At 43.0% G+C, this 25,659-nt stretch overlaps 1 pseudogene; it reads left to right on the plus strand.

Annotated features, from left to right (window-relative positions):
- The first annotated feature begins 211 nt into the window (after positions 1-211).
- Positions 212-25,659, plus strand: part of LOC134343542 (SLAM family member 5-like) — a 38,153-nt pseudogene continuing 12,705 nt past the window's right edge.

Below are 25,659 nucleotides of genomic sequence, written 5' to 3' on the forward strand. Positions count from 1 at the left end.
TAGTGATCGGTTTTCCTAACCAGAGTGTTTGATAACACTGTAGAATTTGCTGTCCGTGAAGAGTGCTACAAGTTCAAAACAGAAAGTGGAAAACTTGTATGAGATAAAGGAACTGGGAGGGCCAGTATGATGTTTTGTCAATTACGTGCATCTCACTTCATTATGACTGAGCAGTTCCTGCTCTTACTTCCTTCGGTGACAATCTTCTGGCTATCAAGCTCACCAGTCAAGCTTGAAGATGTGGAAGTGTTTGGAAAGGGTTCTCTGCCTGAACTGTGCTTTTGCATTTGCCATCTTTCTGGGTAAGGTCAGATTTTAATGTTTCAGCTCTGGTGACAGAACAGTTCGATGTGTGCAGGTTTTCAGTGTGTGAAAATGCCGTTTATCATGGTCATGTCCCAATCTGCTGATTCACACACTTTATCAAAAGATGTTCAGTTCCAAATTTTCACCGTCAACCTTTGCCCTCCTCAACTTCTGTTGAGGTTCCTTGATCTCAGTCTACCTCACCTACTCTCTCTCTCTCTCTCTCTCTCTCTCTCTCTCTCTCTCTCTCTCTCTCTCTCTCTCTATACCTCCGTCTATCCACACCCTTTCACCCTCAATATCCTTCTCTTTCTTTTGGTCTCATTTAGCTCTTCCATTTTTTTTTGGTCCTTCAACATATCTATCAGTTGCTTTATGCAAGTCCTTCTGTCTTTCCCTGTCTCCCTCCCTCTCTTATATATTTGTTTGAACAGTAAATAACGTTCCACTTTCTGCTGTACATATTGCTGTTCTCATGCTGTGACGGTCGAACCATTTCCTGTCCGGTCACCGTTTGATGCCATGCTTACCACATCCTGACGTGCTGATCGCCTTTCACAGAAGCTCGAGACACTCAGACCCACCAACGCTGACTCCAGCACCTGCTTCCCTGTCCATCCCTGCAATGTTGAGACACGAGGGAGGCAGCTCCCTCCCAAAGAGATAGGGAGGGGATATCACATTTTTTCAGGATGTTTTAATTGGATTTCAGAGGGGCATAATCTGATGGAACACCTCAGGCCAGAACCAGATCCTTCAGCCCATCCAGACCGTGCTAAACTGTTATTCTGCCTGGACCATTAAACCAAACCCAGACCACAGCCCTCCATACCTCTCCCATTCATGTACAGTACATACCCAAATTTCTCTTAAATTTTAAAATTGAACACACATCCACCTCTTCCTCTGGCAGCCTGTTCCACACCCTCAGCACCCTCTGACTGAAGAAGCTCCCCCTGATGTTCACATTTCACTCTTAACCCATGAACTCCAGTTCCACCCACCCAACACACTTGAAAAAGCCTGCTTGCATTTCCTCGATAGTCCTCATAATTTTGTGTCAAACCTCCCCTCATTCTCTTGCAATCCAGGGAAATAATATCCTGTCCTGTTCAATCTTTTCCTATAACTCAAGTCTTCAGTCCTGGCAAAGTCCTTGTGATTTGCTGCTGCATTCTTTCAATCTTATTGATATTGTTCCTGTGCAAAAGTTTCAGGCACACGTTAAAAAAATTCTGTAAAGAAAAGATACTTTAAAAATAATGAAACGGAAAGTTTCTAGATATCAAAACTTTACTATGAAGAGCAGTAAACAGCAAGAAACTAAATCGTATCAATATTTTGTGACCACCCTTTGCCTTTAAATCTCCATCAATTCTCTGAGGTACCCTGTCGTGCAGTTTTACAAGAAAATCGGCTGCTAGGTTGTTCCAAGTATGTTGGAGAACTTACCACAGTCCTTTGACAGACTTTAGAGTCTTGCTTGCTTCTGTCTCTCCAGGTAATCCCAGACATCCTCGATGATGTTGAGATCAGAGCCGTGTAGAGTCAAACCATTTAAAACCATCTAAAAATTAAGAGTTTTGCACATTACTGTAGATGACCAGAAATGAACACAATAATCCTAATTAGCCCTCACTTGTTGGGAACCTGCTACCCACCTGACCAGCTTACTTCGATCTTGTGTAGTAGCCTCTCCCTCCCCCCATACCAGAATATGATGCAGCCAGGTACATCTCCACAGTACATCTGTAGAAATTGTCGAGTTTTATTGATGACATACCAAATCTACTCAAACTTCTAATGAAATATAGCCGCTGACTTGTTTTTTTTTGTAGTTGCTTCAGTATGTTGGATCCAGATAAGATCACAAGAATGATTCTGGGAATTAAAGGGTTAAAATATGAGGATCGAGTGATGTCTCTGTGCTTGTACTCACTGGAGTTTAGGAGAATGAGGGGGGATCTCACTGAAACCTATTAAGGCAAATGGTGGAGGTGTATGTTTCATAACAAACTCTCAGCGATGCTCCAATGTGGTGATTTTGTTGAATTCGTGTTCCCCCGACCTGAAACATCTGATGGTTAAATGCCATCCATTCTATTTAACAAGAGAGTTCTCCTCCATAATCCTGACCACAGTTTATATACAACCAGAGGCCGACCATAAACAAGTGCTTTCAATACTGTACGATGCCATCTTCAAACAAGAAACAGTCCATCCCAATGCATTTCAAATCATAGTCAGGGACTTCAAGCAGGCTTGTTTGAAGGAATCCCTGTCCAATTACCGTCAGCACATAACCTGCAGCACCAGAGGTCCCAACACACTAGACCATTGTAAGATAACGATATGTCCACCATTCCATGCCCAGACCACAATTCAGTAAATCTGATCACTTGGCTGTCCTTCACCTACCTGCATACAGACAGAGGCTAAAGAGTAAAACTCCAGAGCTCAGAACAACGATGAGTTGGTCATTGGAGGGAGAAGAGCAGGTATGGATTGCTTTTAGTCAGAGGACTGGGCGTGTTCAAGGACTCAGCTGGGGATCAGGATGAATACACCATGATTGTCACAGACTATTAAAACATTTGTAGATGAGTGTGTCCTCACAAAATCATTCATGAACCATGAGATCTGCAATCTGCTGAGGGCCAGATCAGACCCATTCACATCTGGTGACCAAGAAAGTCACAGGAGGTCCAAGTACAGTTTCTGGAAAGCAATCTCATGGGTGAAGTGGCAGTTCTGGATTAAACTTGAATCAGTGAAGGATGCTCGACAGTTGAGGCAAACCTTGAATACCATCACCACTTATAAAGTTAAATCAAACGACATAGGCAACAACAGGGCTTCACTCCAGATGAGATTAATATCTCCTATGCTCATTTTGTCCTTCAAAACTTGGAGGAATTATCACAAACTCTCATAGACCTGAATGATCCTGTGATCTCTGAGGCCAATATGCGAGCAGCCTTCTGGAGGGTGAATCCACAGAAAGCATCTGGCTCGGACAGGGTACCTGGCTAAGTACTAAAGACCTGTGCTGATCAACTGGCTGGAGTGTTCACTGAGATCTTTAACCTCTCTCTTTGGCTTCAAGCAGGCTTCAATTGTACCAGTGCCCAAGAAGAATGTGGTAACCTACCTCAATGAATATCATCCAGTAACACTTACATCCACTGTGAGGAAATACTTTGAGAGGTTTGTGATGAAACATATCAACTCCTGCCTGAGAAGTGACTTGGATCCACAACAATTTGCCTACTGGAGCAACAGGTCCACAGCAGATGCCATCTCATTGGCACTTTACTCAACCCTGGAACATCTGGACAGCAAAGATGCATAGATCAGTATGCTCTTTATTGACTACAGCTTGGCATTCTATACCATCATCTCCTCAAATCTAATCAATATGTTTCAAGACCTTGACCTCAACTCCTCCTTGTATAATTTGATCCTCGATTACCTCACTTGCAGACCCCAGTCTGATCGGATTGGAAACAACATCTCCTCCACAATCTCCATTAGCTCAGGTGCACCACAAGACTGTGTGCTTAGACCCTGCTCTCCTTGCCTCACATACATGACTGTGTGGATAAGCAGAGCCCCATGTTCGAGTTTGCTGATGGTACCACCGTAGGGGGAATCAGGGTTGTGATGAATTAGCATATAGGAGGAAGATTGAAAATCTGGCTGAGTGGTGCCACATTAACCTCTTACTCAAAGTCAGCAAGACCAAGAGGCTGATCACTGACTTTAGGAGGAGAAAACTGGAGGTCCATGAGCCAGTCCTCATTGGAAAATCAGAGGCAGTGAGGGTCAGGAAGTAGGTTACTGGAGCCTCAGGACACAAACCACTAGGTTCAGGAATAGTTACGACCCTGCAACCATCAGGCTGCGGAACTAGAGGGGATACCTTGACTCAACTTCCCCTGTCTCATCATTGAAATGTTTCCACAACCGATGGACACACTTTCAAGGACTCTTCATCTCATGTACTTGATATTTATTGCTTGATTATTGATTTATTATTATTTATTTCTAATTTATATTTGCCCTTACACAACATGTATCTCCAACAGCACATAAAACAAAATATTACCATAAATAAGTTAATAAAATATAATTATAAATGCATGTACTGCGCAGCACAGGTCATCAGTACAGTAAACAGGTAAATAGTAAAGAGTGAACGGATAAATGGTAAACACTGAACAGGTAAATGGTAAACACTGAACCCTGAACCCTGCATCTTGATCAATCCCATCAGTACAGTGAACAGGTAAATAGTAAACAATATAGTGAACAGGTAAACAGTAAACAGTGAACAGGTCACTGTTCAAGAGACACTGGCGGGAAAGACAGCAGAGCAGCAGTGGTTGAAGTTTATGCGAGAAATGAGGAATGTGCAAGACAGGTATATTCCAAAAAAGAAGAAATTTTTGAGTGGAAAAAGGATGCAACCGTGGTTGACAAGAGAAGTCAAAGCCAAGGTTAAAGCTAAGGAGAGGGCATACGAGGAAGCAAAAATTAGTGGGAAGACAGAGGATTGGGAAGTCTTTAAAACCTTACAAAAGGAAACCAAGAAGGTCATTAAGAGAGAAAAGATTAACTATGAAAGGAAACTAGCAAATAATATCAAAGAGGATACTAAAAGCTTTTTCAAGTGTATAAAGAGTAAAAGACAGGTGAGAGTAGATATAGGACCGATAGAAAATGATACTGGAGAAATTGTAATGGGAGATGAGGAGATGGCAGAGGAACTGAACAAGTATTTTGCATCAGTCTTCACTGAGGAAGACGGAAGGATACTGGACACTCAAGGGTGGCAGGGAAGAGAAGTGTGCGCAGTCACAATTATGACAGAGAAAGTACTCAGGAAGCTGAGTAGGCTAAAGGTCGATAAATCTCCTGGACCAGATGGAATGCACCCTCGTGTTCTGAAGGAAGTAGCTGTGGAGATTGCAGAGGCATTAGCGTTGATCTTTCAAAAGTCGATAGATTCTGGCATGGTTCCGGAAGACTGGAAGATTGCAAATGTCACTCTGCTATTTAAGAAGGGGGCAAGGAAGCAAAAAGGAAATTATAGACCTGTTAGCTTGACGTCGGTGGTTGGGAAGTTGTTGGAGTCGATTGTCAAGGATGAGGTTACAGAGTACCTGGAGGCATATGACAAGATAGGCAGAACTCAGCATGGATTCCTTAAAGGAAAATCCTGCCTGACAAACCTATTACGATTTTTTGAGGAAATTACCAGTAGGCTAGACAAGGGAGATGCAGTGGATGTTGTATATTTGGATTTTCAGAAGGCCTTTGACAAGGTGCCACACATGAGGCTGCTTAACAAGTTAAGAGCCCATGGAATTATAGGAAAGTTACATACGTGGATAGAGCGTTGGCTGATTGGCAGGAAACAGAGAGTGGGAATAAAGGGATCCTACTTCTGGTTGGCTGCCGGTTACCAGTGGTGTTCCACAGGGATCAGTGTTGGGGCAGCTTCTTTTTACATTGTACATCAACGATTTGGATTATGGAATAGATGGCTTTGTGGCTAAGTTTGCTGACGATACGAAGATAGGTGGAGGGGCCAGTAGTGCTGAGGAAATGGAGAGTCTGCAGAGAAACTTGGATAGTTTGGAAGAATGGGCAGAGAAGTGGCAAATGAAGTACAATGTTGGAAAGTGTATGGTTATGCACTTTGGCAGAAAAAATAAATGGGCAGACTATTATTTAAATGGGGAAAGAATTCAAAGTTCTGAGATGCAACGGGACTTGGGAGTCCTCATACAGGATTCCCTTAAAGTTAACCTCCAGGTTGAGTCGGTAGTGAAGAAGGCGAATGCAATGTTGGCATTCATTTCTAGAGGAATAGAGTATAGGAGCAGGGATGTGATGTTGAGGCTCTATAAGGCGCTGGTGAGACCTCACTTGGAGTACTGTGGGCAGTTTTGGTCTCCTTATTTAAGAAAGGATGTGCTGACGTTGGAGAGGGTACAGAGAAGATTCACTAGAATGATTCCGGGAATGAGAGGGTTAACATATGAGGAATGTTTGTCCACTCTTGGACTGTATTCCTTGGAGTTTAGAAGAATGAGAGGAGACCTCATAGAAACATTTCGAATGTTAAAAGGCATGGACAGACTGGATGTGGCAAAGTTGTTTCCCATGATGGGGGAGTCTAGTATGAGAGGGCATGACTTCAGGATTGAAGGGCGCCCTTTCAGAACAGAAATGCGAAAAAATTTTTTTAGTCAGAGGGTGGTGAATCTATGGAATTTGTTTCCACGGGCAGCAGTGGAGGCCAAGTCATTGGGTGTATTTAAGGCAGAGATTGATAGGTATCTGAGCAGCCAGGGCATCAAAGGTTATGGTGAGAAGGCGGGGCAGTGGGACTAAATAGGATAAAATGGATCAGCTCATGATAAAATGGCGGAGCAGACTCGACGGGCCGAATGGCCTACTTCTGCTCCTTTGTCTTATGGTCTTATGGTCTTATGGAGATCTTGGTCATTAGGACTGGACAGAAAGGGGGAAGAAGTCAAAGTAAGTTGGTGGAGGGAAGTGAAGGAGTACAAGCCAGAAACTGATAGGTGAAGCCATGTGAGTGGGAAATCAGGCTGTTGGATAGCTGGACAACAATTCTGTGATCTGCTTTAAGGAGAGAGCCACACATTGAGATTGTTAAACTGGTAATGACACCTTTCAGACAGCAGGATGATGACTGCCTTGCACCACACGAAGAACATCTTCCCGATCACCGGGAGTCACAAGTGGGGCTTCCACAACAGAAGCTTCATGGTCAGCCTGTCACACTGCTGGGCTGGCACCTTGAGCTGTTGAAGGGTAGTGAACAACTCTCCAAATCGTCCCACAATGAAACCAAAGAGAGCAGAGCCCCACCCCCATTCCAACTCTTCACCTCATTCCTACTCATCGAAAAGAGAGCAGAGCTTCTCCCCCAACTTTACTCCTCAGAATGGGAGCAGAGCCCCACCCCCATTCCTACTCCCCATAAAGGGAGCAGAGCCCCACAAAGGGGGCAGACCAAACCAGCAGTTCCCTCTGGACCAGTGAGGTGCTGCTATTGCCCAGTGAGTAGAAGAGTGGATGATGTAGGCTCTGGATCTGTGATCCTGCATACCTGCCTTCAAGCTACTCTTCTTGCCTTTGTATGCTTTCTGTAGTGCTGGGTCCTTCACAAATCGAAGCAGAGCTCAGACTGGGTCAAAGTGCAGCACATCTCCCTCAACCTGAATTCTGAGCCCTGCATCTTGGTCAATCCCATCACATGCTTCTGTGAGTCTACCCTCAAGATGGGGATCTCCGCTGGAATTGCTCGTCCTCTATTAGTCAGTCGTTAAGGTGCAGGAATGTGGAGCCACCCGTAGGCACAGTGAGGACCTCTGCTCACACCATTGCATGGTACCAGATACATGGAGGCCACTAGGAGAGATGTATACTTGCAAAATGAACAGATGGTTGACACATCTCCTCCTCCAGACCTCTGGGTGAAGGGACTGGAGTGCATTCCAGATGTCCATTAAGTTGAGGGAGTCAACCAGCTCCCACAGTTTTGCTGTGATACTTGGCCGTGCTAGGAACTGGAATGGTCCCTCTCCTTGACAGTACAGATAAAACCTGCTTCCTCCAAGATCGAAGCCCTGTTACCATGAGTGATTATCAGAGCAGCTGCCTCTAACAGCTCAGACCTGGAGTGTAAATATTCACCAGGTGCAACAGGACACCACCCAGGCACGTGGTGAGCTGGGGCAATTGTCCCAAAGATCCCAAAGAACCACAACTAAAAAGTCAGAGCTAACCAGACACAGAGCCTATAAAAAGTATTCACCCGCTTGGAAGTTTCCATGTTTTATTCTTTTACAACATTGAATCACAGACAATTTAATTTGGCTTTTTTGACACTGATCAACAGAAAAATACACTTTTTTGTCAAAGTGAAAACAGATCTCGACAAAATGATCTGAATTAATTACAAATATAAAACACAAAGTAATTGATTGCATTAAGTATTCACAACCCCCCCTTTAATATGACACACTAAATCATCATTGGTGCAGCTAATTGGTTTGCAAAGTCATGTAATTAGTGAAATGGAGATCACCTGTGTGCAGTCAAGGTGTTTCAATTCATTGTAGTAAAAATACACATGTATCCGGAAGGTTCAACTGTTTGTGATTCAGTATCCTGATAAAAACGACACCATGAATACAGAGGTACACTTCAAACAACTCTACAATAAGGTTATTGAAAAGCACAAGTCAGGAGATGGATAATGAAAACTTCCAAGTCACTGAGTATCCCTTGGAGTACAGTTAAGTCAATTATAGTCATAGTCATAGTCATACATTATTGATCCCGGGGGAAATTGGTTTTCATTACAGTTGCACCATAAATAATTAAATAGTAACAAAACCATAAATAATTAAATAGTAATATGTAAATTATACCAGGAAGTAAGTCCAGGACCAGCCTATTGGCTCAGGGTTTCTAACCCTCCAAGGGAGGAGTTGTAAAGTTTGTTGGCTACAGACTTCCTATGACGTTCTGTGTTGCATCTCGGTGGAATGAGTCTCTGGCTGAAAGTACTCCTGTTCCCAACCAGTACGTTATGTAGTGGATGGGAGACATTGTCCAAGATGGCATGCAACTTGGACAGCATCCTCTTTTCAGACACCACCGTGAGAGAGTCCATTTCCACCCCTACAACATCACTGGCCTTCCGAATGAGTCTGCTGATTCTGTTGGTGTCTGCTACCCTCAGCCATTTATCAAGAAATGGGAAGAATATGGCACAGCTATAAGTCTGCCTGGAGCAGGCCATCCTTAAAAACTGAGTGACCATGCAAGAAGGGGACTAGTGAGGGAGGCCACCAAGTGACTCTGGAGGATTTACAAGCTTCAGTGGAGGAGATGGGAGATACTGCGCATACAACAACTGTTGCCCGGGTGCTTCACCTGTCACAGCTTTATGGAAGAGTGGCAAAGAGAAAGCCACCGTTGGGAAAAAAAACTCAACTGAAATCTCAGTTAGAATTTGCCAGTAGGCATGTGGGATATTCTGAAGTCAACTAGAAGAAGGTTCAATGATTTGATGAAACCAAAATTGAGCTTTTTGGCCATCAGACTAAATGTTATATTTGGCATAAGCCAAACACCAAACATCATCAACCACACACCGTCCCTACCATGAAGCATGATGTTGGCTGCATCATTCTGCGGGGATGCTTCACTGCAACAGGCTCTGGAAGGCCTGTGAGGGTAGACGGTAAAGTGAAACCAGCATAGTACAGGGATATCCTAGAGGAAAACCTGATGCAGTCTGCCAGAACTACAGGGACTGGCTTAAAACTAACAAAGTTAATGTCCTGGAGTGGCCAAATCAGACAACAAGTTAGAATTTGTGGCTGGACTTGAAATGGGCTGTTCACTCACAATCCCCTTGCAATCTGACAGAACTTGAGCAGTTTCGTAGAGAAGAATGGGGAAAAATTGCAGTGTCTAGTTGTGCAAAGCCGATAGACGCCTATTCACATGGACTCAAGGCTGTAATTGCTGCCAAAGATGCATCTACTAAATAGTGACTTGAAAGGGGGGGGTGAGTAATTATGCAATCAATTATTTTGTGTTTTATATCTGTGATTAATTTAGATCACTTTGTAGAGATTTGTTTTCACTTTGACACGAAAGACTCTTTATATATTGATCAGTGTCAATAAAAGCCAAATTAAAGCACTGTGATTCAATGTTGTAAAACTATAAAACATGAGAACTTCTGGGGGGTGGGGGGGTTGCGAATACTATTTATACACACCATAGATACAAGGCTGGAAGCAGAATAGACATGACTTGACTTTAGTGTAACAGCTGTATGATTAGTCCTTCTTGCCAACCCAGGAGCCAGGTGGCTTCATCTCCCAAACCCAGTGGGTTTCCTGTCAGACATTTACTGTATTTCTGCTGTCCTTAAGGATGGAGAGAGATGGTGAAGTCTGCAGAGGGACTCTCTGCTGCCATTGAGGGTGAGGTTTGTCATGGTAACCTTCACATCCATAACAGTTTAATCCTCGATTCCAACACCAGTGTAACTCGCTCTCGTTCATCACCCTCCACACTCTAATCCTCGATTCCAATGCTGCAGTGACTCTCACACTCACTCATCACCCTCCACCCTCTAATCCTTGATTCCAACACCAAAGTGGCTCTCACTCTCATTCTCACTCATCACCCTCCACATTCTAATACTCAATTCCAACACCAGAGTGACTCTCATTCTCATTCTCACTCATCACCCTCCGCATTCTAATACTCAATTCCAACACCAGAGTGACTCTCATTCTCACTCAAATCCCTCCACACTCTAATCCTCGATTCCAACACCAGGACTCTCACTCTCACTCATCACCCTCCACACTCTAATCCTCGATTCCAACACCAGAGTGACTCTCACTGTCACAATGGTGGGGCATTGGGAGCAAGGATGGACCCAAATGCAAGACACATCTTGTGAGGTTACTTAGATTTACTTTATTGTTCGATACCAGGAGAGCAAGGCAGGAGTAGGAAATAGTAAACTGGACAAGGACTGAGGACTACGACTAGGCTAGGACCAAGGGTCTGGGCTTGGACTCGGAATCGGCTCCCAGAACTAGAGGAGACATGAAAAGGCTAGGGTATGGACTCCGAGCCAGAGACTGGGCAAGGACCCAGTACCTGGGTCTTGCCTCGGGCTTGGACCCCAGAACCAGGTACGGACATGACATGGGCTAGGGAGAGGAGGAACATGGAAACACAGAACCTCGGTCTCGGGAGAGCAGGTACATGGAACCATGGACGCATAAACAGAACACAGAGTCAGGACCCCTCCTTGGGTATCGGACATAGGGCCGGGACTCACACACAGAACAGAGAGCCAGGACGCCTCCTTGGGTACAGGACCTAGGGCCGGGACTCATGACACACCCCCCCCCCGCCCTGGGGCAACAGCAAGACGGCATGATTTACCCCACAGAGGCGAGGACAAGACAAGACAGAACATGACCCCCCGCGGGGCAACGGCAAGATGGCCTGACTTACCCCATGGAGGCGAGGACAAGACAAGACAAGACCAACACGAATGAACACTAGACAGTACCTATCTAGCTCCGGTGATGGAACTAGACCGAAGTGCAGGCGGGGGACGTAGACAAGGGCTAGAGGCAAGAGGGGCAGAGAAGGGATTCAGACAAGGGGGTAGGACAGGAATTACAGACCACCAGAGCCAGGACTTGACTTGGTGCTTGAATGCTGCCGGACCCAGGACTTGACTTGAAACCTCTGGGTAGTGGCGAGCTCTCGACTCAGCCTGGGAACAGTAGACAGCGGTTCTTGATTCCCTCTGGCGGGTTAGCTGATGGACCCACCTCAGTGAGGAAACTTTGCAGGCTCGCTTTGGCGAGGTAACTGGACAGAGTTGCTCCGGTGAGGAAGGGCGAACTACTGGCACTCGCTTCAGCAGAGACTAGGGTTGCTCTGGCCAGATGACATCGGCACACTGTGCCTTTGGTGACTTTGCAGACGCTCTCGCACCGAACGGCTGAAAGCCGGAGACTAAAAAATACCGGTTCAGCCGAGTGTTAATTGCCTCTAACCACCAAAGTCGAGGGATACGGGAAAACAGGGAATCAACAGTCCAGATCGTAACATAAACAAGCTAAATTTAAAGGGACCCCGATCCGGACCATGACACTCACTCCTCACTCTCCACATTCTAATCTTCAATTCCAATGCTGGAGTGACTCTCACACTCACTCATCACCCTCCACATTCTAATCTTCAATTCCACCGCCAGAATGACTCTCACTCTCTCTCAACTTCCTCCATTTTGTATGTTTTGCTCTGGATTTCCAGCTCTGCAGAACCTCTTGTGTTTATGCCTTCCAAAGTGCTTCCTGAATCTGAACATTGATTTCCTGTGACGTCTACAAAGGAGATTTATTTCCTTTGAACAACACTTCTTAAGCTTAGTAGTTTGTTTTTTCTATCGAGGATAACTTCATGTTTTTCAGCATTGTACTGTGTCTGTCATGGTTTTACTCACCCACACAGCCTGTCTATTGTCTTAACAGTCTTTGCACTCACAATACAACCCTAAATCTCACTTCATTTGGCATCATTGGCAAAATTGTAAATATTAGGTTTGGTGCCCTCATCTCGGTCACAGATATAACTGGATATAATCTGGGGTGTGAGCAATGTCTTTAAAGAACTTCATACTGATATGACTGTGGATAAACTGGGACAGAAAAAATGTCCTTACGGTATCCACATTGATATGACTGTGTCATGGTGCCATCTGGCAATGCCTCATTTTGCTATTATCTCCTAGATTAGGTTTTAATCCCCTCGTCTGATTTCCAATTGCTCCCAGTTTTCATTAATTACAGCACACCTGCTATCCAGCAGCGAACTGAGGATAAGGACCCTGGCGTCACTTTCATGCTTCGCCAGTTCATTGGTCTATTCTAGTGAGTGTAAACCTCATTTCCTGATCCCTCAGACTTTCTTGTGCTTTCAATTCCTGCTGTTGTCTCAACTAACTACTTTGATCAGACAAATAAATGTGGACTCCAAGAAGACTAGGATCGACTCTGCTGGGAGTGCTCATGGAGTGAGGTCGCTTTTGGCTGCGCTCCATTCCCGTTATCTTTTTTTTAACCAATGGTCTTCCTTACCTAACCAATTTTTACCTACATCAGAAGATTTATTTTATCTTATTGATTCTTTCTTGAACTGCAACTGTGGAATCTAAAGATCCAAAACCAAAGACGGGGAAGATTCCGATGGGAACGGAGGAAAAAGAAAAGGTGACTCTAAACAAACGAGGCTACCCTATGATGCTATGATGAAGTTTTTAGAGGAAAAATTCGAGGAACAACGTCAAAATCGATCTGAAAGTTTATCTGATAAATTATCTGATAAATTTGAACAAGAACGTCAAAGTCTTAATGAAGACTTAAAATCAATCACGAAAACTCTGAAATCCCTGGATTGTGAAGTTCAAAAACATCGAAGTAAAATCTCTGAACTGGATATTAAATCTCAGAAAACAGATTCAAAAGTCGAGAACTTGGAGCAGAATTTAGCTTCGACCATTAAACAATTGCAACATTTTAAATCCAAAGTTATCCATCTTGAAAATCGATTGAGAAGACAGAACTTACGTATAATTGGTCTTCCCGAGGATGTTGAGGATGGAGACCCTTCAATATTCTTTGTTCAACTTTTAAAGGATACATTCAGATCAGTATTTCCAAACGAGCCTCCATTGCTCGACCGCGCCCATCGTATACTGCGGCCAAAGCCAGTATCTGCCAAATCAAAACCGAGACCAATTATTCTTCGTTTCCATTACGTTAATGTTAAAGAACAGCTTCTCCAGGCTGCTCGTCAGCAAGGGATGATCAATCATCATCAGCAATCCTTCAGAATAGCTCAAGATTACAGTCCCAAAGTGATGAAAGAGCGATTGGCTTTCAAACCTCTGATGTCAGAATGTTATCAAAAAAATCTTAAACCAACATTATTGTACCTTGCACGCCTAAGAATTTCTCTTTCTGATGGATCTCGTCGTGTCTTCCATTCCACAACTGCTGCTTGAAGGTTTTTCGATGACAACTACCCATCTGATACGGACACCGCCCTTTAATTAATGTTCTGTGATTTCAGTATCAGCTTTTTTCTGGTGTTTCTTAAAAAAATAATAAACTTTCTATTACCATACAATGAAGGTTTTTTATAAGCTCAAGGTTTTTATACTGTGCTTAGTACTATAGGTATTATTTTACAACCTATCTAAAAAAGTCTTGTGAGTAACGTTACTTTTCCTTAGTTAATTTTTTTTAACTATTTGATTTCCGATATTGTCACTAACGATTTGATCTGACAATCAATTTTAATTATATGTTCTTTATTTTTGCTTTTGTATAATTAAAATGGCAGTTTCTTTTCCTTTTTGCATAACCTCCTTTGTTCTTTTTGGGCACACCATGTTCTTACGTTTCTTCTTCCCATAATCCCCTTTCTTTTTTTGGAAGCGATATTTTATTTACTTTTATTTATAATTAACTAATCATACATACTGGTACTTACTTTTTCTTATTTATGTATTTTAGAAATTATACTGTGTAGATTATTGTAGTATAGTGTTTAATTTTTTTATATCGGTTTTCGGTGGTGGGGAGGTTTCTGTATAACATATATCTTTGGAGTTGCCTCCTGCAGAACTGGGGTTAGACTTAGTGTTAGTTCTTTCTTCAGCCTTCTCTGGCTTAGTTCGGGGTTCTTAGGGGAGGAGGGCAGGGGAGTTTCTTTTTTCTTTATTAATTTTTTCTGTTGGGTTGATTTAGTACTACAAAGATGACTGCAGTGTGGGGATTTCTGGTTCCTCTCTGATCATGTATTCCTCTTCCAATTTCATGAGTTCACATGGTTAACCCTTTACACACCAAAGGGTTAATGTTAAATTATGGCTCACATTATTAATTTTGTCTCTTGGAATACAAATGGCGTAAACCATCCAATAAAGCGGAAAAAGATTTTCAAGGTATTCCAAAGACTGAATGCTCATATTATGTTTGCACAAGAAACTCATATAAGAGGATAATCAATGCTTCTTTAAATTCTGGAAATAATAACAATACCACTTGAACTCCCAAGCCAAAGTTAAAGGCATTTCAATTTTTATAGATCCCTCAATTACATTTATTCATCAAGACATTATCTCGGATCCTAATGGTAGATTCTTGTTAGCTATTGGGTTACTTTTTAATAAAAAGGTAGCTATGGTTAATGTTTATGCTCCACATGTGGGTTATCCTGAATTTTTTAAGCACATCTTCACTTCCTTTCCTAACTTAAACGAGTAAATGTTGATAATGGGTGGTGACTTTAATTTATGTTTAAATCCCATGTTGGACAGATCCATTGGTAGTCCGGTTCTACTGAATAAGTCGGCTACTCTTACTAACTCTTTTATGATTGATTCTGGGATTTCGGAAATTTGGAGATTTCTACACCCAAAGGACAAAGAATTCTCATTCCTTTCACATGTTTATCATTCTTATTCTCGAATTGACTATTTTTTATTGACTCTGGATTAATACCATCTGTAATTGATTGTAATTATGACATTATCGCCATTTCAGATCATGCTCCAATGAAACTTTCTATTAAGTTTATGGATACTTCTACTAATAGACAATGGCGATTTAACCCCATTTTGTTTCAAGACTTGGAATTTGTTAAGTTTATGAAGGGACAGATTGATTTTTTTTGCAACTAATACTATGGAAGAAGTTTCCAGTGGAACAGTATGGGATGCTTTTAAGGCTTATATCTGTGGTCAGATTATTTCCTATTTGGCTGGTTTGAAAAAACGTACAAAGAATGAAATACTCTTGTTGGTTGATAAATTTAAAGAAATTGATAAAAAAATACACTATTGCTCCTAGTAAGGAGCTGTATAAACAGAGAGTTGAACTTCAATTGGAACATAGTTTATTATTAACATCCTCGATCGAAAATCAATTAATGAGAATGAAAAGTGAGTTTTATATTCATAGTGATAAATCGGGTAAATTATTAGCTAATCAATTGAAATTTGCTTTGGTTGAACGTCAAATTATTAAGATTCGTAAACACGATGATACTTTGACAGTTGATCATGTCGAGATAAACAAAACCTTTCAAGAATTTTATACTTTTTTATATCACTCTGACTTTCCTCATGATTTTAATATCATGCATGATTCTTTAAGTAAATTTTCCGAAACTATCACCCAAAGACTGCTTCTCATTAGAAACTCCTATTACAGAGGAAGAAATAACAACTGCAATCTCATCAATGAATTCTGGTAAAGCATCTCGTCCGGATGGTTTTACAGTGGAATTTTTTAAATCCTTTTCCTCTATTCTCTCTCCTTGGTTGTCTGGAACATTCCAAGAAGCAATCAGTTTAGGTAAATTACCACAATCGTTTTACGAAGCCTCTATTTCATTAATTCTTAAAAAGAATAAAGATCCTACTGATTGTGCATCTTGTAGACCGATATCTCTTTTGAATGTAGATTCAAAAATGTTTTCAAAAATTTTTAGAGAAGGTTAGAGAAGGTATTACCTCAAATTATATCTATGGACCAAACAGGATTTATTAAAAACTGTTATTCATCTTTTAATATTAGGAGGTTAATGAATATTGTTTATACCCCCTCATTTAACACTCTGGAATGTATAATCTCATTAGATGCTGAGAAAGCCTTTGACAGAGTTGAGTGGCCTAGTTTATTTAGTGTGCTTGAGAAATGTAATTTTAGTCTGATATTTATATCTTGGATTAAGTTGTTATATCATACCCCTGTAGCTTCGGTTTGCACTAATAATCAAAGATCTCCCTTTTTTCTTCTATTTCGCGGTACTAGGCAAGGATGCCCTCTTGGTCCTTTACCATGTAATATCGCCCTTGAACTTTTAGCAATTGCTATCCATGACTCGCCCAACATTTTTGGTATTATCCGCGGAAATGAAAAACATAAATTATCACTATATTTGATAATAGTATTTCTCTAATCCGGAGAAGTCAATTCCTGTTATTCTAGCTTTGTTGGCTCAATTTGATAATTTTCCTGGATACAAATTAAACCTTAATAAGAGTGAATTATTTCCCCTAAATAAGCAGGTTCCTATTTATGGGTGTTTACCATTTAAATTGGTTACTGACTCTTTTACATATTTAAGGATTATAATTACGAAAAAGTACAAAGATTTATTTAAAGCTGGTTCTTTACCTTTAACTGATCAGATTAAACTTTTGTTTACTAAATGGTCACCAATATCTTTATCTTTGAGCAGTCGGATTAATGCTATTCAGATGATTATTTTGCCTAAATTTCTATATGTATTTCAATCGGTTCCAATTTTTATTCCAAAATCTTTTTTTGATAATATTGACTCAAAAATTTCTTCATATATATGGCAGAACAAAAATCCTAGGCTAGATAAAAGGCATTTACAGAAATCTAAAAAAGAGGTGTGGGGGGGTGGTTAGCGCTCCCAAATTTTAGATTTTATTATTGGTCAATTAATATTCGATACTTAAAATTTTGGTTACAAGTCCTGGATGCAACTTCAAGTCCACATTGGGTAAATCTTGAATGTAATTCATTACAAGGGTTTTCTTTGGGTTCGGTTTTAGGGACTTGGCTTCCATTCATTTTTTTCTAAACTGTATAAACAAATGAATAATCCAATAGTTAAGTATACTTTACGTATATGGTTTCAATTTCGAAAATTTTTTGGGTTGAACCAATTTATTTTAGCAAGTCCTATTATATCTAATTTCTTTTTTCAACCTTCCACTATGGATCAAACTTACTTTGATTGGAAAATCAAAGGTATAGTACCATTTCGTGATTTATTTTTGGATAATTGTTTTATGTCCTTTGATCAACTATCTGTTGTGTACATACATCTACTGAAGCTTCTGGACACATCTTCAGTGATGTTCCTGGAATCATCGGGTGTTTTGGGTCTTTCAACATCATACAACCTCCTCCAGGTGACTCAGCCGGGGCTGAACAGACCCCAGCTTGTGTCCAGATGGCTAGCTACTTGTGACTCCATGGCTCCCCTCTTTTGAGCCACAACCATCTTGAGGCCCTCTCTGCCGCATCGGTGGTACTGCGGATGGCTCTCCTCTTCCTCTCTCCCTCGATGCCCAAAATGCTGAAGGCTCCTACTAAAGAACGGGCTACGAATCCCCTAGAACCAACCTCCACTGGGAGACACCTCGCTCTCCATCCAGCCTGCTGACAGTTGCTGACCAGTCCTGCGTACTTGGAGAGCTTCCTTTCAAAGGCCTCTTCTAAACTTTCTTCCCATGGGACTGTCAGCTCCAGCAGCACTACTTGCTTAGTCGACTCAGACACTAGGACAACGTCTGGTCGCAGGGTGGTGGCTGCGATATGGTTGGGGAACTTCAGCTGCCCTTCGAGGTCCACCAACAGCTGCCAGTCCCTTGCAGAGGTCAGAATGCCTGCAGATGTTCTTTTGGCAGATATTGGCTGCTCCCCAGCTCTGAGAAAGGCAATGGTCTGCTTGGAGGGTCGGGACCGCTTCGCCCACTCAACTCCTGTGCTGACGGCTTCAGCGCTGGTCTTCAGGACCTGATCATGCCTCCATTGATTCTGTCCCTCACCAAGTGCCCTTGTGCAGCCGCTGAGGATGTGCTCCAGGGTTCCTCGCTTGGAGCACAGTGGGCACGCAGATGACTCTGCCTTGCCCCATGTGTGCAGGTTTGATGGGCTTGGAAGCACATCGTACACTGCCTGGATGAGAAATTGGATGTGGTGTAGTTTGGCTTTCCAAAGATCAGCCCAGGTCACTTTCCTCTCAACTACATTCTCCCATCTTGTCCAAGCTCCCTGTTGCTTCATTTCCACCGCCTTGCAGGCTCTCATCTCCTCCACTACTGCTCTCACCTCCTCCTGAACTAGACAACGCCTTTCTTTCCCTCTGGTGTCCACTTGGGGAGTTGGAAAGGATCCTAGCCCAGCTCGGCCTTGTGTGACCACTCCCACCAGCCTCCTGTGACGCAGCTTCGCCTCTGCCTCCTGAACAGCTTCCTCTGCCCTCCACTTCCTGCCAGTACTTACTTGGATCCCTGCTCTAGCCACCTTTGGGTCACTTGAGTCCCTATACTGTAGCACTTCTCTGGCTCTTGTTACCTTGAATTCTTCCTCCAAGGATTCGAAGGGCAATTGCAGTTTGTTGTGGTGTCCATAGAGTGCGATGCTGCTCAGGCTCTTTGGCAGCACCAGCCATCTCCTGAGGTGGTTGCTAACCCTCTTCTCTAAGGTTTCGACTGTCGAGATCGGAACTGCATAGACGAGGAGGGGCCACAGGATCTAATAAATATAATTTACCCATATCTCACTTTTTTAGATATCTACAGGTAAGAAACTTTTTAATTACTGTTTCTCCTAATTTTCCACACTTCTATCCAATGGATATTTTGGAAAAAATTTTAGATTTAAATCTCTCTCAGAAAGGTGTTGTAGCAATTATTTATAATATAATTATGAATTTATGTCCTGATGTATCTAATAAAATTAAAACTGATTGGGAAAGAGAATTTAAGGTTATAATACCGATTGACAAAATGGGAAAAAATTCTTCAATTAATTAATTCATCTTCTATATGTGCTAAACATGAGTTGATAGAGTTTAAAGTAGTGCGCAGGGCTCATATGTCTAAAGATAAATTACCTCGTTATTACTCTTATATAAATCCTATATGTGATAGATGTCATTCCGAGATAGTTTCTTTAACTCACATGTTTTGGTCATGTCCTTTGTTGAAAAAATATTGGAAATATATTTTTGATATTATTTCAACTGTTTTGAATATAGTTTTACAACCTTACCCAATTACTGCTATTTTTGGGTTACGAATGATAGAGTCAAATCATTTAACCTCTTCAGCTTGTCAGATGATTGCATTTCTTACTTTAAACGCAAACAACAGGAATTCTGCAGATGCTGGAAATGCAAGCAACACACATAAAAGTTGCTGGTGAACGCAGCCGGATGCTGCCTGGCCTGCTGCGTTCACCAGCAACTTTTATGTGTGTTGCTTGCATTTCTTACTTTAATGCTGGAAGATTCATTTTGCTGAATTGGAAAGAGATTAACCCTCCTACTATATTTCACTGGTTTCCTCAAACTATATTGTGTTTAAATTAGGAAGAAATTAGAAGTGTGGTTTATGACCCTTCCATTAAATTTGAAAAAACTTGGAGGCTATTTATTCAGCATTTTCATATGATGTAATTTGACCATTTCCAAACTTATTTTACATCTCTGTAATGTTGGTTGAGAGGAACGGATTCGTCGACACTAAGGTTTTCTTTTCTCCCACTTTTACGATGTTAAAACAGCCCAGGTCTTTTTTTTAGTTTAGTTGATTAATTCTGTTTAGATTAGTTTTTTTTGGGGGGGTTATTTTTTTTTCCTTTTTCATGATTTTTGTCTAGATATTTCTTTTTGTTCTGTATTATTCATTGGTATCCTATATGATTTGGAGTTTTGTCAATTAAGTATTATTTGGTTTTATAATTACTCATGTTAATTATAACAATGTATTCCCAATAACTTTGTACTACTATTATATCATGTTTATATTTTATGAAACTAATAAAAAGATTGAAAAAGAAAGACAAAGTGGATCAAACCCACTTTATTTACGAAATATATCATGGGGAGTCGGCCTCACAATCAGGGCGTCCTGGACTCCAAATAAACAGTGGAAAGTTCCTCCTTTTATACAGCATAGAAATGAGATGTTCGTAATTTTCCCTTGTAAAATTCCCAGATTACAGAATTACTACTTACTTTACTTATCTCTTTAATTTCATTAATTGTACCAAGGCCTACATCACGACTGATGTGAAAGAAGCAATCTGATCACTGCTTTAAACCATTTCTAACGTCCGTCTCTACTCCAAAGATACCAAACTCAGACTCTCTGGTATTCGATTCTCCACCTCACTATTTATGTCTTTCTCCATTTTCAGAAATCTCTTCCTCCACATGGCTCACACCCTCCAATTTACCCCATATAATTTATTTATTGGCTTAGAGATACGGCTTGGATCAGGTCGTTATGGCCAGATGAGCTACGAGCTACCCAACTAGTTATCCCGAGCTTAACCACAGGACAATTGACAATGACCAGTTGACCTACTAACCGGCACGTCTTTGGGCTGTGGGAGGAAACAGACACTCTCATGGTAAGAACGGACAAAGTTGCTTACACAGGATGCCAGAGTTGAACTCTGAATTCCAATGCCCTGAACTGTAAGAGTGTTGCTCTATTCCGTTTTTGTTCAAACTCCCCAAATGCTTATACCTTCTCCACCGATACTATTTGCTTGACCGAGTTCCTTTGCCATGTCTCCACCTCCCTGACATCATTTCTCGGCCTGATTGCAGAGAATCTTCACTTTGTTCCCCCCATGAGCTCACTGTGTGATGTAGGAACTGTGGGTCAGATCACTCATGGGCCAGAAGACAGACAATAGGCCACATGGCCTGCCCCTGTGTATGTGATTCTGCAAGCTCTGATTCCTCCTCCAGTCACTGAGCTCACATTCTGACTGTCTCCTCTTGTCTCCTCAGCCAGGACTGGAGCTTCCCCTGTCATTGTGAATGGAGCCCTGGGACACTCGGTTTCCTTGTCTCCTTCGACCCCAGTCAGTCAGGGCATTGACGAGGTTGTGTGGAGAAGGTTATCACCCAGAATGAAGTTAGCACGATGCTCACAAGGATCGGTTCAATACTTTAATACCGCTTACAGTAACCGAATAACTCTTCATTCTGGAAACTTCAGCCTGGAAATCCATGATCTAAGGAAGGAGGACACTGCCGAATATGAGGTGATTACTGCAATAGGAAATTCAGGAAACGAACGCTCAGAATATTTCCAACTTAAGGTGTACGGTGAGTAAGATTTCTGTGGAGGGGCCTGGATTAATGAGTGTGGACAGATCCCACATGTTCCCACTGTCTGCCTGTGTCCAGATTTGGGCTCACGGTCCCAGTGCAGTGGGGCTGAGACAGTGCAGGGCTGGGGGAACATACCCACTGCATCCCTGGAGATGAGGCCAGTGTCCGTGCAGGGTGACCCTGTGACCGGGAGCCTGGAGAAACAGCACACGGGGAGGAGTTTTGTGGCAGCAGTACGTGATTTAAAAACTATAATGCTCAATAAAGAATATATATAAAATTAAATTAAATGAACAGTGAAAAACAGTGCACGACATCAGTGACTAGCTACGTCAGCAAGTGCATCGATGATGTCACTGTAGCCAAGACCATCACAACACCCGCTAACCAGAAGCCATGGATGACCGCGGAGGTGCGTGCGCTGCTGAGGACCCATGACTCCACCTTCAGAGCAGGCGACAAGGCTGCCCTAACAACAGCGAGGGCCAAGCTGTCCCGAACCATCAGAAAGGCAAAGCGTGCACACGCCCAGCGAATCCCCAGCCACTTCCAGGACAGCGGAGACACACGGCGCATGTGGAAGGGCATTCAGGACATCACTAACTACAAGACAACACCACCTGCCTGTGCTGGTGATGCCTCCTTCCCAGATGCGTTGAACAACTTCTACGCTCGTTTTGAGGCGGCAAATGTCGTGGCAGCGAGGAAGACCACTCCTCCTCCAAATGACCAGGTGCTGTGTCTTACCGTGGCTGATGTGAGGAGAACCCTGTGCAGTGTCAACCCTCAGAAGGCTGCTGGACCAGACGATATTCCCAGCAGGGTGTTTAGAGGATGTGCAGACCAGCTAGCAGAGATTCTTCCTGACAGCTTCAACATCTCCCTGAGCAGCACCGTCATTCCTACATGCTTCAAGGCCGCCACCATCGTCCCCGTGCCGAAGAAGTCTTCAGTGTCCTGCCTCAATGACTACCGTCCCGTCGCACTCACATCCGTCATCATGAAGTGTTTCGAGAGGCTCGTCATGAGGCACATCAAGACCCTGCTGCCCCCCTCACTGGACCCCCTGCAGTTTGCGTGCTGTCCCAACGGTTCAACAGACTACGCCATTGCCATCACCCTCCACCTGGCCCTAACCCACCTGGACAAAAAAGACACGTACGTTCGAATGCTGTTCATAGACTTCAGTTCAGCATTCAACACTATCATTCCTCAGAAGCTGATTGGAAAGCTGAGCCTATTGGGCCCGAACACCTCCCTCTGCAACTGGATCCTAGACTTCCTGACTGGGAGACCTCAGACAGTCCGGATCGGGAGCAGCATCTCCAACACCATCACACTGAGCACGGGGGACCCCCAGGGCTGTGTGCTCAGTCCACTGCTGTTCACTCTGTTGACCCACGACTGTGCAGCAATACACAGCTCGAACCACATCATCAAGTTCGCCGATGACACGAACGTGGTGGGTCCCATCAGCAAGAACGATGAGTCAGCATACAGAGAGGAGGTGCAGCTGCTAACGCACTGGTGCAGAGCCGACAACCGGTCTCTGAATGTGAACAAAACAAAAGAGATGGTTGTTGACTTCAGGAGGACACGGAGTGACCACTCTCCGCTGAACATCGACGACTCCTCCATAGAGATCGTTAAGAGCACCAAATTTCTTGGTGTTCATCTGGCAGAGAATCTCACCTGGTTCCTCAACACTAGCTCCACAGCAAAGAAAGCCCAGCAGCGTCTCTACTTCCTGCGACAGCTGAGAAAAGTCCATCTCCCACTCCCCATCCTCACCACGTCCTACAGAGGTTGTATTGAGAGCATCCTGAGCAGCTGCATCACTTTCTGGTTCGGAAACTGCACCATCTCGGATGACAAGAACCTGCAGCAGATAGTGAGGTCAGCTGGGGTCTCTCTTCCTGCCATTATAGGCATTTACACCACACACTGCATCCACAAAGCAAACAGCATTATGGAGGACCCCACACACCCCTCATACAAACTCTTCTCCCTCCTGTCATCTGGCAAAAGGCAACGAAGAATTCGGGATCTCAGGACCAGACTAAATAACAGTTTCTTCCCCCAAGCCATCAGACTCCTCAATACCCAGAGCCTGGACTGACACCAGCCTACTACCCTCTCTTGTGCCTATTGTCTTGTTTATTATTTATTGTAATGCCTGCACTGTTTTGTGCACTTTATGCAGTCCCTGGTAGGTTGTAGTCCAGTGTAGTTTTTGTGTTGTTTTACGTAGCTCAGTGTGTTTTTGTATTGTTTCATGTCGCAACATTGTCCTCGTTTTTACTATGTACTGTAGCAGCAGTTATGGTTGAAATGACAATAAAAAGTGACTTGACTTGACTTGACTTGACTTGACTTGAAGATGTCCTCAGTGCTGGGGAGACTAGTGCCCATGATGGTTGAGGTTACAACTTTCTGTAGTGACAGGATTACCCGATTAGACGTTTACATGAACGAGCAGGTGTACGAGTGTACCTGATTAAGTGACCTCCACCTCGCTCGATGTACTGTGCACACCTACCCCAGTGCATTTCCCCAGAGGCACTTGCCCAGCGGTCTAATCTCCCCCAGCCCTGCACTGCCTCAGCCCCACTACACCTCAGCTCCATTTGCCACTTCTCAGCCCCGCCCAGCAAGCCCAGGAGAAGTCATTCTCAGTTCCAAACAGTTTCTGCTGATACTTCCATGCAAAGTGTTGGAGAGTTGAGGCACTGATATTCAGGCAAAAGTAGAGTCAGTGGCCACTTTATTAGATAGAGGAGTGAAACCCAGTGTGGTCTTCTCCTGCTGGAGCCCATCCACTTCAAGGTGAGGTCTGGCCATTCTCCTGCTTTAATGAGATATCTGTCTGCAGAACCTGTTGCGTTTAAGATTACACTCTCACTATCAAACAAAGGATTGAATACAAACTCATTAGGAACTGGTTTGCTGGACAGTGGGGTTGATGTGATGCACAAATTTGCAGTGGTGGAAGGAGACGGAAGCAAGGGGTTTCTCAAAGAAGGCCGCGACTTCTGGGACTTGCTGATGGGTAGGGTGAGAAGGCAGAGACCCTACTATATTCAAACAGCACGCAGATGAATTAAAATGCTGTCACCTACAGGGATGGAGCCATGGTAGGAAGCCGGGATCAGGCTGAATATCAACATTCACTCAAACATTTTTTACAACTGCGTAGAACAACCATTGGTCTGAACAGGAGAGTTTTAAATGGCCTGGAAACATCGCAGCACTTTACATTTTTCTGCAATGTGCAGACTATGAATATTTAGAAAATTGAAAAATCGCATATTTTTGATTTTATGAATTGAAGGATATAATGAAAGACAGTACAATAAAGAAAATCTTTCACATTCTGTAAACTTTCTCCAGCTGCGTCCAATTCCAGTTAACGCAGCAACATTGGCTACGTGCGTGGGAATATTTCAGCCCCTATGCGGCCATGCACCAACACAGCTTAGAGTGAACAGTGCAAGAAAGATCCATCCCAACTGCCACAGCTGGGATTGGCTGAATGTCCGATTTCTGCTTTATGAAGTATTTTCTCAGTGTGGTCTGACCAAGAGAGACCAAAACTGTGAGTACATACTATGGGTGGCTTAAGCAAGGAAGAAAGGAAGACAGGAATTACTGGAACTGAGTATGCTTCTCACATGATCCACACTGACTATCTACCCATCCACACTAATCCTACACTAATTTCATTTCTTAATTCCTCCCACATTCTCATCAACTTGCCCCAGACCGCACTGCTTACATACAGACCTGTAG

This window comes from Mobula hypostoma, chromosome 3, assembly GCF_963921235.1.
Source record: "Mobula hypostoma chromosome 3, sMobHyp1.1, whole genome shotgun sequence".
Taxonomy (NCBI): Eukaryota; Metazoa; Chordata; class Chondrichthyes; order Myliobatiformes; family Myliobatidae; genus Mobula; species Mobula hypostoma.